The 12,101-nt window shown below is 43.7% G+C and overlaps 1 protein-coding gene across 9 annotated transcripts in view; it reads left to right on the forward strand.

Annotated features, from left to right (window-relative positions):
- The first annotated feature begins 3,663 nt into the window (after positions 1–3,663).
- Positions 3,664–12,101, forward strand: part of ERC1 (ELKS/RAB6-interacting/CAST family member 1) — a 391,788-nt gene continuing 383,350 nt past the window's right edge. For 3 of the 9 annotated variants that reach the window (XM_032647173.1, XM_032647178.1, XM_032647182.1), the window contains exon 1: positions 3,664–3,877. The gene's annotated coding sequence lies outside the window, so the exon portion shown is untranslated. Of the gene's footprint in view, positions 3,878–3,959; positions 4,233–12,101 lie in introns of those variants that run through there. The other 6 variants (XM_032647174.1, XM_032647179.1, XM_032647180.1 and 3 more) reach the window with 5 other exon arrangements.

The raw sequence follows: 12,101 nt of genomic DNA on the forward strand, positions 1-12,101 counted from the left end.
CTTCTATTATTTCTTGATGATGATTTAGCTTAATTATAAACCCTGTACCTCGTTTCTTCCTGTCCTCTCAGGAAGCCTAATAATCCCTTGCTCCTCCACTGGTCACTTTTCCTACTTCTAACAGTACACTTTAGCAACTGCTTCTTATTCTGCCAACTATACACATCGTCTCTTGAGTGTTTTTCCCTTTACCTCTACCTTTCCTATGTTTCACATCTTAAACTGCCAGTTGTATTTTTACCTTTATGTTGTCAACATTGGTATAATTTATAAACTATGCTTCAACTACAGCAAGATTATAATTTATTAACAGGTTTGGTCTAAAAGCTGAACATCAGAAACCAGCATTTTCTAAGCTTTCTATCATAGTAATTATTCAGTTGAATCCTCTCCCAGAACTCCTATCCTTCCATCCCAATCTAGTCTAGCTCTTGGGATTTCCCTTTACTATTGAATTAGATCTAGTGAATCCTGGATAGTGATGCTGTCAGAAACCTCATTTCTATCTCATCTTTAAATTTTGAAAAAAAGCCTATGTGGGAGTTTGAGTTTATGAGTCTCTGCATATCTGAAAATGTTTTCATTTTGCTCTCTTAATGATAATTCAGCTAGGAATAGAGTTTTTTTAAAATAAGAAAATTCTTAGAATTTGAAGTTAAAGAAATATTTCCCTCAGAAACTTGAAGGTCATTGTTATCTTCTCATATCTAGTGCTGCTGGTAAGAATTTTAATCGCAGTGTGAGTCTTACTCTTTTACGGGTCACTTTTAAAAATTATTATTATTTATTTATTTATTTTTGGCTGCGTCGGGTCTTAGGTGCGGCACTCGGGATCTTTCCTTTAGGTGTGCGGGCTTCTCTCCAGTTGTGGCAGGCACGTTCTTTCTCTCTAGTTGTGGTGCATGGGTTCCAGAGCGTGGGCTCTGTAGTTTGTGGCATGTGGGCTCTAGCTGAGGCACACCGGCTTAGTTGCTCCACAGCATGTGGGATCTTAGTTCCCCGACCAGGGATCGAACCTGCGTCCCCTGCATTGGAAGGCAGATTCTTTACCACTGGACCACTAGGGAGGTCCCTATGGGTCACATTTTTCCTTTGGAAATTCAGGATCTTCTCTTTATCTTTAGAGTTTTAACATTTCACAAAGTTGTTTTTTTTCTCCACTAATGGACATTTTCAGCTCTGGGAAATTTTGTTCCATTATTTTTGGGGTAACTTTCCATCTTTTATTTACTCTCTTTTCTCTTTCTCTTGTGGTATTAGTCCTGTTGGATAGACTTTTTATTTTTCTTATATTTTCTCTTGCAATTTCCATCTCTTTGCATATTTCTTCTATTCTTAAAATTGCACGGATTTTACCTTTCAGCACTTCCAGTGAATTTATAATTTTGGCAATTTCCTATTTCTAATTTCAAGACTTACTTTTTGTTCTTGGATTGTTACTTATCTGAGTACATTATCCTTGTTTCATACCTGTAATAAAAGTTTGTGAGCATATTTTTAAGTTCTCTGAAGTTTCTTTTTCCTCTGTGGTCACATTTTCTCCTTATCCTCTCCCTCCCTTCCCCAGCCCCAAGTTGCAGACTTCCCTTAAACACCTAACAGTTCCTGGTTGCCCATTCGTATTTAAGATGAAGTAGTTGGATGCTGATGACGCATCTTTAGAACTTGGGAGGGTCTTGCCAACTTGCACAACTTCCCTCTAGGGTGAGTGGGTAGGAAACTGGCTATTGTGCCAGAATAAAGAATGCTCTACTCTTAGTCATTAAATGCTCCCCAGAGATGATGAAAACGCTTGACTTTTAGCCTGGGATAAATGCCTAGCTATTGTATCTGAGGTATAGGGAGGGTTCCACTGTTCTACATAGAGACCTTTATTTAGTGTCCTTGTTTTCAGCCCTGCTTCTCACTCTTGCTCTGTCTTGTCAGTGTCTCCAAATTTCAGTTTCTCTAAATCACTTCTGGCAGGTAGGCCTCCTTCTTCAGCTGCAGTACCCCCCCTACGCCTATTCCACATTATGGTTTCTTCCATTTTGTTTAATCAGACCTCACCCACTTTCTGTGTGTAAAATTAGAAAAAAAAAACCTTGGTGGCTCCCTTCCCATTTTCTGTTTTGTACGGGTTTCTTTCATTTTTCATTCCTTTGTTAGCATTTTAATGGGGTTCCAGGAAGAAGAGGCAACGAATGCATGCACTCAGCCAGCTTTAATTAAAAAAAAAAAAATCCTAAGTGTAGGTTTAAAAAAAGATATGTGGGGCAGAGTAGTAAATAAGAAAAAAGAACAATGGAATGACAAAAAGGAAACCAAAAAAATTTCTGTGTCTGTGATATTGACAGTACTCCCGTGCGTGAATAACAATGCTTAGCATCTCACTCTTCAGATCCCCACATTTCAGGAATGGGATAGATCTGAGACATCTCGTTCACACCCCCTTTTACAGTTACGAAAAGCAGGACCCAGGAGTAATGGGATTTTCCCAAGGTCACACACGTAGACACTGGCAGAATGGAAACTAGAAAGATAAGATGAGTCCACTTTGCTTTCCCTTCATCTCACCACACCGCTGGGGAGCAGCAGGACGAGCGGATCAACAGTCAGATAAGAAGGATCGTGAGAAACAGTCAAAGGAAGTTGGTTTATTCCTGAGTGAAGTCGGATGCTCGAGAAAATGAATCACTTTAGGATGCTTCATTTGGCAGGACCGAACGTCCCCCGGCAGCGGTCCTGACAGCGGCGGCCGCGTACGGACCCTACGGAAGGGGGCGACTGTACAGCAGGCCGGGGGACGCTGGGCGGGATGGGGCTGCGATGACGAATGAAGGGACGAGAACCCCGACGAGGGACGGGCAAGTGACAGTGGGGCCACGAGGGCGTGGACGCTGGCGGTGACTCAACTGCTCTCAAGGGCGTTTAGAGTTACTGATAAAACAATCGCCAGCCGGGAAAAAACGTGATTCAAATCACTCTTACTTTCTTAGTGCAGCGATAGCTTACTTACGGCCTTACATTAACGGTGCGTGGCTCCGACAAGGAAACCGTCTGAGCTTCGGTACCAGAAACTGGGGAGCCCGACGCCGGGCCAGCTGCCGCCCGCGAGGACTGGGACGGCCGTCCGCCCCGCCCTCCCTCCCCGGCCGCCGAGGCGAACCGCGAAAAGGCCGTTGGCGGTGTCTCCCGGGCCGTGCGGGCAGCCCGAGGGCCTCCGGGCGGGAAGCCCACCTGTCCGCGGGCGCCAGGCTCCTCGGGGCGGCTAGCCCCGGGTTCTGCGAGACGGCCCCCTGAGGCAGCGGCGGAGGCGGCGGTCCACTGTCCGCGCCGCACCGCCTCCTACGGCAAGCGGGAGGAGACAGATGCCGCCCGACCCGCGCCTGCCGTGTGCGCTTGTGCGCCGCCGTCTGCCGGCAGCCCAGAGCCCCCGCCCGCCAGACCCCGGAAAGTGCCCGAGGCCCGCGCGCGCCCGAGTCGCGCTCCCGGGAGGCTGCGGGACGCCGCCCGGGCGCGGTCGGGCGGGGGCGGGGCTAGCGCTGACGTCATCCAGGGGCGGGGCTGGGGAAATCGCGCAGGGGGCGGGGCGCGGTGACGTCGGGCGCCCAGGCCGAGCTGTGGCTGTGGTGGTGGCGGCGGTGGCGGCGGCGGTGGCGGCGGCGGTGGCGGCGGCGGCGTTGGGGGCGGCGACGGCGCCCGGGCGGCAGCGGCACCGGCACCGGCAGCCCTGAACAGGGTGAGACGGCCGCGGTGGCGGCAGCTCGGGATCGGGCGGCGCCTGAAGCTTCCCGCTCGTTGCTGGCGCTAGGCCCCTCGGCTCTCCTCCGCCCGCTCCTCCTCACGGCCCTGGCTGGGTCCCGGCAGCGCGCCCCCGGGGAGGGCGGAGCCGTAGGTGAGGCGTGGGGACCCTTCCCCCTCCGCGCCCTGCGGGGGGGATGGGACGTCCGGGAGGGCGGCCCCACCCAGCCCACCGACGAGCTCGGGGGCGGCGGCGGCGGCTGTGGCTGCGGGCGCCCGGCTTCTGAGGCGTGGTGTTGCGCGCGAGGTGGGGAGGTGTACGTCTCGCGGAGCCCCGGGAGGCTGGGGTGCGGTCGGCTGGGTCTGGGGTTTGGGTATTGATGTACAGCGTTGAAAGAGACGAGGATTCTGGTTTTTTTCCTGCTGTGAAGTGGTCAGGTAGGAGATGGAGGCTTGGCTTCCAGAAGGAAGATGAGCTGTGGATGTTGCCTTTGAGGCAGTTCGAGAAGGTATTGCACTAGGTCTCACATCTCTACTTTAGGATTTGGGGTCTTTTTTTCCTCCAGGCGGAGCGGGTGGGGCGTCGAACGGGGGGAGAATCCCTCTGCTTTTGGCTCGGGGTGTGAGCGTGGATGGGTTTGGAGTTCTACACCGTTCAAGAAGAGCGAGATCTTGGGTTAGACAACTTCCTTCTGGCAGCAACATTGGGGAATAGGTCCCAGTACACTTAGGTCCTTAAAGGTGTTATCTTCCAGTCTTTCTTCTGTGCCTGAACGATCTCTATGCCACCTCGTTTTCAGAGCTCTATCCTGGCCCCTTAAGAGAGGGCCTGAGGATCAGGTGGTTGCTTTGGAAGACACGTTTCTGAGGAGTAGTCGCACGTGGTTCTGGTTGACTGCTTTGGATGGATACAATGAACAATTTGAATAGTTCTGTTGGCGCTAATTATGCGAAACATGCTTAAATGTTTTGAAGCACAACTGTCTTTTACAACACATGTTTTAGTAAACCTTGACAGCTATTTTGTGTTTAATTGTTGTAAAGTTACACTTAATTAACACTTAATTATTGGGGCTTTCTAAAATTTCTCAATTGCACGTGTCTTTATTAGACACTTTAAAAGTGAAGTGGAATAATTTTTTTTTTTTGGTAGGTCCCTCAATTTCTCAGAAACGTTCTTGGAGTCAGGTGCTTTTAAAATGCTCTTTAGTAACATTTTGGGGGCATGTGTCTGTCGTTGTATAGGGAGATGTTACTAAGAGTAAACTGTGTTCAATGTTCTTCACTTCAGTGTTTCACAACCTAGCACATTGAATCAGAATCTTCTTTTCTGGATTCCTGCTCCCTATTAGATTACAGTATTCACTGGCCTTACCTATCAGTTAATATCATTTAAGCTATTTCTTCCTCGGAAAACAGGCCCTGAGATTGACATTTGTTATGTAATGGATGAAAGTAGGCATGACTCTCAGTAATTCATTTATGGAGGAAGGGAAACCGTCATGAAATGGAGTTTAAGCAGTGACTTTCCAAAGGCTTACTCAATTTATTTGGGAACATAGCCAGGGAAGTGCTTTCCCATAACCTGAGGGAGAAATATACAGAGTGAGTGTCAGTAGGTACCTTTTTTTAACATGCCTACTTAATGAGCAGATTATTCTAGCAAATACATCTGCTTGACGAAATTTGTAGGAAACAGATGATATAATAGCTATTAAGTGAGAAAGGGTGTGGTCCAATTTACTAAAGATTTAATTGTATTCCGACAGTTCAAATTATAAGTTGGTACAATAATAGTTTTGATATTGGATTAGTCACTTAGAAGGAAAGATTAAAATTCACATATCTGGTTTTGGCTTATAAATTATACTTTGATTTAATGGGGTACACATGGGGACAAATGTGAACTAAAATGGCGGTGAAACTTTGTATAGTGCTAAAATGACATTTCCATGGCTCACAGTGGGATGTGATTCTTCTTGTTGGAATGCAATCATATGATTTGGGGAAAATGTAGGGTAGAAGTGTTCTATTTCTCTTTAGAATTTCTTAAGGCTGAGAAAACTAGTATGTTTTATTTTTCAAGAAATGTGTCTTGCTAGTCATTACTGTGATATCTTAGTTAAGTCTACTGGGGTGTCCCCCCCTTTTTTTAATTACTAAAATCAGATAAGTATGTCATTGTGTTAATTCAACGTCAGTACTAGAAACAAAAGTGAAAATTCCCATAGCAACAACTGCTCTTTTTCTATGCTATGTTTATGCTTTTAGAAGTAGTATAAGAGCTGTTAAATGTGCGTTTTGCACATACTGTGTAAAACACATTGATGGAGGAAGAGCAGGGAATGAAGTATTTTGGCTAATCCAATAATAAACAATTTTAATAAACAATTTTCAGAGAAATATAATGTAATAAAGTAAATTAAGCATAAAGGTTATGTGGAATATAGTTTACTTCTATGGCTTTTCAAAATGTGAGCCTGGAGGTGCTGATTCATTCATTTATTCATTCAACAGTTATTTATTGAGTATGGTTCTGGGTACTTTTTTTAGCCTTTGGGAATACAGTAGTGAACAAAGCTGACAAAAATTCCCACCTTCATGGAACTTACCTTCTGGACACCTTCTTGGGAAATGAAGAGGAATTCAGCAAAGGAGATTAATAAGAGGTTATTGAGGTAGGAGGAAAACCAGGAGAGTGTGATGTACTACAAATGAAGGAAAGGAAGTTTTCAAGGAGGAGGGAATGGTCAGCTGTGTCATTGTTTAAAGATGTGTCAGACTGTTGGGTAAGAAAGAATTCTGCCTGATTATAATGTCTAATAACAGAGAAATGACTAAATGCTTTTTAGTGTGAGATGAGACAAATGTAAGAATCTTTCAGTTTTTTACTTCCTTCGACTGATTTTTAAAAACATATATATTTCACTCTTTATTCTTTTCAGAACAAAATATGCAACCTGGGAGTTTATACTTGTACTAAGGAGAGGTATGACACTGTTGTTACTAATTATATGTACACTTATTTTTTTAATACATGTATCAAATCAGAAGTTATAAAAGTATACAGGGAAAAAAATAAGTCTCTTCTGTCCCATCCAGTTACTCCTGAAGGCAGACACTGTTTCCAGTTTCTTGTTTTTCCTAACCAGTGAAATTTTGTGCAATAACACGGCATTTAGCTATTTTAAAATTGCATAAATATAACAAGTATTTTTATCCCCTATGTATTTTTTTTTGCAGGCTTAATATTTGTTTTTATAATTTAAGTCTAGCTACCTGCAGACCTTTTTTTTTTTTTAAATAACAGCTTTATTGAGAGACAATCCATATACCGTACGATTCACCCATTCAAGTGTACAATTAAATTCTTTTGGTACATTCATCACCACGATCAATTTTAGAACATTTTCATCCTCCCAAAAAGAAGCCCCAAACTCATTAGCAGTCATTCCCCTGACCTTTGGTTTTAAAGCTCTCTTTTTTTAAAAAAAAAATTAATTAATTTAATTTTGGCTGCGTTGGGTCTTCGTTGCTGCGCGTCAGCTTTCTCTGGTTGTGGCGAGTGGGGGCTATTCTTTGTTGCGGTGTGTGGGCTCTAGGTGTGCAGGCTGAGCAGTGTGGCTCGTGGGCTCTAGAGCGCAGGCTCAGTAGTTGTGGCGCACGGGCTTAGTTGCTCCGTGGCATGTGGGGTCTTCCCAGACCAGGGCTTGAACCCGTGTCTCCTGCATTGGCAGGTGGATTCTTAACCACTGCACCAGCAGGGAGGCCCCGACCTTTGGTTTTAAGTAAAGTATTGTTTTGCGTATTATGTGGGGAAAACGTTTGTGACTTACTTTGTTTCCAGTTAAATGGTAGTGAAGCCATTTAGTGTTACTTTTAATATTCTCTGATTGAATAGAAGCATAGGTTTGTGTAAAAGTCAAGTTAGTTAGTGGTTTATTTAGTTGCATGAATGGGCTCATAGGATGGATTGTAGGAAGATCTGAGATGAGATCTTAAGGATAAGTAGTATTTGGCCAGATGAAAAGGATGCAAGCAGAGGGAACAGCACGTGCAGGACCCAAAGGCAAGAAAGCTGTAGGGCAGGTAGAGTGATCTGAAGATAGTTTGGTCTGGCTGGAATGTTGAGTGCTAGCGTGAGGTATGGGCATCACTTCTCCTTTCTGTGAAAAAGTGTGTTGTCTTAAAAAGGCAAAATAATTACATGATTAATTTGCTTAAACTGTTTGTGAATTGCTGTCACTTCCTAGCCATATAACTCTGGATGAGAAACTTTATTGTCTAAAACTCAGTTAAACTCTCATTAGATGAGAATAATAGTCCTATCTGATGTGATTGTTGTGAAGAATAAATGAGCTAATGCTCATAAAGCTTTTAATAAGATGCTTGGAATACAGTAAGTACTCAATAAAAATCAGCTGCCCTGAGGATGACATTGTGGTGGTGGTGATTTTGATCATGGTGACTTTGATGATGGTGATAATGATCCTGAAGTATGGAATTCCTTAGGATATTTTGGAGCCCCAGAGAGTGCTCGGGAGACAGGAAAAGGATCTGTCATTTTAACTTTTTCTGGGGAAGAAGGAAGTGAATACCCAAAAGTTTAGACCAGCTCTGTTTAATAGAACTTTGTGTGATGATAGAAATGTTCTATCTTTGACCATCAAATACAGTAGCCACTAGTTACATGTGCTTTTTGAGCACTTGAAATGTGGCCAGTGTGACTGAGAAACTGTATTGTTAATTTTATTGCAGTTAATTTAAATAGCCACTGTGACTAGTGGTTACTGTTTAGGGCAGCACAGTTACACACTTACAGATTGAGGAATCTAATTGAATTATGGCAATATTTTAGAACAGATTATTTAAAAAGTAGTTTTAGAAGCCTTGTCAGGGGAAAGGTGATTGCTGGGATACAGCATGGATTCACTAGGTTACATCAGACAATAATTCTAGTTTTCTAGAACTGACATGGTTCCCAGACTGATAAATCAAGGAAGTGTAGTAGTTGTAATGTGTCTGGACTTCAGTTAGATCTTTTTATGCTGTCTTTGTGGAAAATATGAAAAATTATGTCCTAGATTTCATGAGAACAGGGACTGTCATTTGTTCTCTACTAAGCAAATAACAGATACTAAATATTTGATGACTGAATGGAGAATGGTACAATTAAGTGAAGTCACAACTAGTTGTAAATGGCTAGACGCAGAGAATGGAGATCTGCTTACTGCAGAAGATGGGTTAGGGCAGGGATCCCCAACCCCTGGGCTGCACGGCAGGAGGAGGTGAGAGGCGAGCGAGCGAAGTGTAATCTGCCGCTCCCCACCGCTTGCATCACCGCCTGAACCATCCACCAGCCCCCCGACCCCCACCCCAGCCGTGGGAGAATTGTCTTCCATGAAACCAGTCCCTGGTGCTAAAAAGGTTGGGGACCTCTGGGTTAGAGGAACTGGTGTTAGCTGCCTCATCCAGGTTTATAGTATTGGAAAGATCCAGGAGTGGTGGCGTAGAAGATAGTGGCGATGTAAACTAGCTGCCAGCATAGCCTCGCTGAGTGTGGAGGGTGTCCAGCTCATTACTAGCTGATAGTGAAGAGGTGGAGGTAGAAGACTGTGTTACTGAGTAGCATGAAAATCAGAGTAACAAGGATTTTATATGAGGGTTCAGGAATAGTGGTCTGGAGGTGGCAGTGGAAGAAAGAAGGGTAACTGCCTCGTTTCCCAATATTGGGTGTGCCACGTGAGAGACTTCATAGCCTCCACTTGAAAGGGCTGCATGGGAAGAGGCATCCTGGGAAAGCCAGCTATCAGTGAAGGCAGAGAGGTACTGAGAACTTTTAGAGGAGTTTCTTAGTAATGGAATGAAGTTCCTTGAGAGTGTATTTCCCCACCCAACTGGCTTCTTTTTTTTTTTTTTTTAATATTTATTTACTTATTTGGCTGCGCCAGGTCTTAGTTGTGGCATGGGGGATCTAGTTCCCTGACAAGGGATCGAACTGGGACCCCCTGCATTGGGAGCACGGAGTCTTAACCACTGGACCCCCAGGGAAGTCCCCCAACTGGCTTGTTTTTATCATCACTTAAACTTTAAGAAAAGTCTCTCATTTTTGACAACAGATTCTTCTCCAACTTCATACTTTCTTTGCCTTTTGCTTTAAGTTGCTTTGCTCTTTGCTTTACAGCCAGAATTTGTTGAGAGAGTTGTCTATGTTTGCTTTATGTTTCCATTTCTTCACCTGTAATTTTCTTCTCAATCTATTTGTCTTGTTTCTGTTGCCACAATTTCACTGAAATGTTTGCTGGGATTACTAATGGCTTTCTTTAAATACACTGGCTATTTTTCTATCCATTTATTTAACCTCTTAGCATCTGTACTAGTTGTCTATTGCTATGTAACAAATTACCCCCAAACTTAACTTAAAACAACAAACATTTATTGTTTCACAGTTTCTTTGGCAGGCATCTGGGTTTGGTGTGTGAGGTTCAGGGTCACTCATAAGGCTGCACTCAGATGTTGACTAGGACTGGTCATCTCAGAGCTCAGCTGGGGGAGGGTCTGAGTCCAGCTCAGGCATGTGGCGCGTGGCAGGCCTGAGGTCCTTGCTGGCTGTTGAATGGAGAACTCAGTCTCTTTGCCATTTGGGTCTCTGCACAGGATTACTCACAACATGGGTCGAGCCCTATATCAAGGAGATTGAGGAGGGGAGTTACTAGCCATTCTTTTTGTGACCTAACCTCAGAAGTGACAGTCTGTTACTTTTGCTGTATCCTGTTCATTTGAAGGGGGTCACTTGGTCCGGCACAGGCAAGAGAGGATTCCACAAGAGCATGGATACTCAGAGGTAGACATCATTCAGAGCCATTTTTAAGCTTGCCCACTACAGCTGTGTTTGACACAGTAGATTTCTCCTTCCTTTGTAAAACTCTCACTTCTTTTGGGATCTTTAGATTATGCTTCTGTTCTCCTTCCTGGTTCTCTGGACTCTCTTTCCAGTCACCTTTGTTGAATCTTTCTCTACCATTCATTAAATGTTTGAATTTCTCTGGCTCATCTCATTTTCCTTCTTCTTTTTTTTTTTTTTCAGTACAAACCTTTTATTTTTTTTACATCTTTATTGGAGTATAATTGCTTTACAGTGGTGTGTTAGTTGCTGCTTTATAACAAAGTGAATCAGCTATACATATACATATATCCCCATATCCCCTCCTTCTTGCATCTCCCTCCCACCCTCCCTATCCCACCCCGCTAGGTGGTCACAAAGCACCGAGCTGATCTCCCTGTGCTATGCAGCTGCTTCCCACTAGCTGTCTATTTACATTTGGTAGTGTATATATGTCCATGCCACTCTCTCACTTCGTCCCAGCTTACCCTTCCCCCTCCCCGTGTCCATTCTCTAGATCTGCTTCTTTATTCCTGTCCTGCCCGTAGGTTCTTCAGAACCATTTTTTTTTAGTATTCCATATATATGTGTTAGCATACGGTATTTGTTTTTCTCTTTCTGACTTGACTTCACTCTGTATGATAGTCTCTAGGTCCATCCACCTCACTACAAATAACTCAATTTTTTTTTTTTTTTTTATCGCTGAGTAATATATTCCATTGTATATATGTGCCACACCTTCATTATCCATTCATCTGTTGATGGGCATTTAGGTTGTTTCCATGACCTGGCTATTGTAAACAGTGCTTCAATGAACACTGTGGTACATGACTCTTCTTGAATTATGGTTTTCTCAGGGTATATGCACAGTAGTGGGATTGCTGGGTCATATTCATCTCATTTTCTATTTCATTTTTCATCTGTATGCTGAGTATTCGTTTTTCTATCTTCAGCTTTTACCTCTTTTGTGTCTAAGGGCTATTGTTATCCAGTATTTCCACTTGGATGCCCCTTACACTCAGCACATCCAAAACTAAATGTATGATTCCTCTCTTTTCTGATGTTCCTTAATTTGTTAAATGACACTACCAGTTGTTCAAGCCAGAAATACATGTAGTGTTCTTGATTTTTCCTCTCCTGCAACCTTCCATTTTACTATGCCCTATGGACTTTGTAAGTCATTGCTGTCCAGTGATGGTGTGAATGTTTTTATGAGGTACTGCATCCCCTGTTGTGTTCCAGGCATCGAATGAGTAATTTTTAAGGTTCCTTCCAATCTTGAGATACTGTGTTGCTAGCTATTGAAGGTTTTTAATTAGGAGACACATGATCAGAGCTGTGCTTTAGAGATATAGCAACTCTTGAACACTTTAAGGAGTTTATTTTTTAGAGCAGCTTTAGGTTTTCAGCAAAATTGAGTGGAGGTAGAGATTTCCCATAGAATCCCTGCCCCCATCCATGCATAGCCTCCCCCCATTATCAGTCTCCCACCAGA

The sequence above is a fragment of the Phocoena sinus genome, chromosome 10 (genome assembly GCF_008692025.1).
Source record: "Phocoena sinus isolate mPhoSin1 chromosome 10, mPhoSin1.pri, whole genome shotgun sequence".
Taxonomy (NCBI): domain Eukaryota; kingdom Metazoa; phylum Chordata; class Mammalia; order Artiodactyla; family Phocoenidae; genus Phocoena; species Phocoena sinus.